The sequence below is a fragment of the Octopus bimaculoides genome, chromosome 3 (genome assembly GCF_001194135.2).
Source record: "Octopus bimaculoides isolate UCB-OBI-ISO-001 chromosome 3, ASM119413v2, whole genome shotgun sequence".
In the NCBI taxonomy this organism is placed as follows: domain Eukaryota; kingdom Metazoa; phylum Mollusca; class Cephalopoda; order Octopoda; family Octopodidae; genus Octopus; species Octopus bimaculoides.
In genome coordinates this window covers 76,626,594-76,626,959 of record NC_068983.1, presented here as the reverse complement: position 1 = coordinate 76,626,959, position 366 = coordinate 76,626,594, and positions in this window count along the sequence as shown.

The following is a 366-nucleotide window of genomic DNA, read 5'->3' as shown; positions in this document are numbered from 1 at the left end:
ATTTCAGAATGAACTGCCTCCAGGACCATGTTAAGGCCCTGGAACAGTCATTGGAAGCCGCGTCCCTACCCGGTCAAAGGGAGAGATGGATGTGATTGAGGAGGGTCCAGCATCCTCAATCCAAAAAGGATTAAAAAGGAAGAAAGCGGACAACATTGATCGCCTGGGGAAGGACCCTAAAGCTTCGGGAGGTGGGGGAGAGACTCCGGGCAAAGCGGAAGAGCTCCACTCTCCCGAAGTCAGGAGGAAAAGAAAAAAAGAAAGAACGGGTGGACGATGACGTGCCATCTGCATGTCCCGAGGTTGTGCCACCTACGGTGGAAGAAACAGCGCCCACCGCATGGGAAATGGCGGGGTACGGGAAAT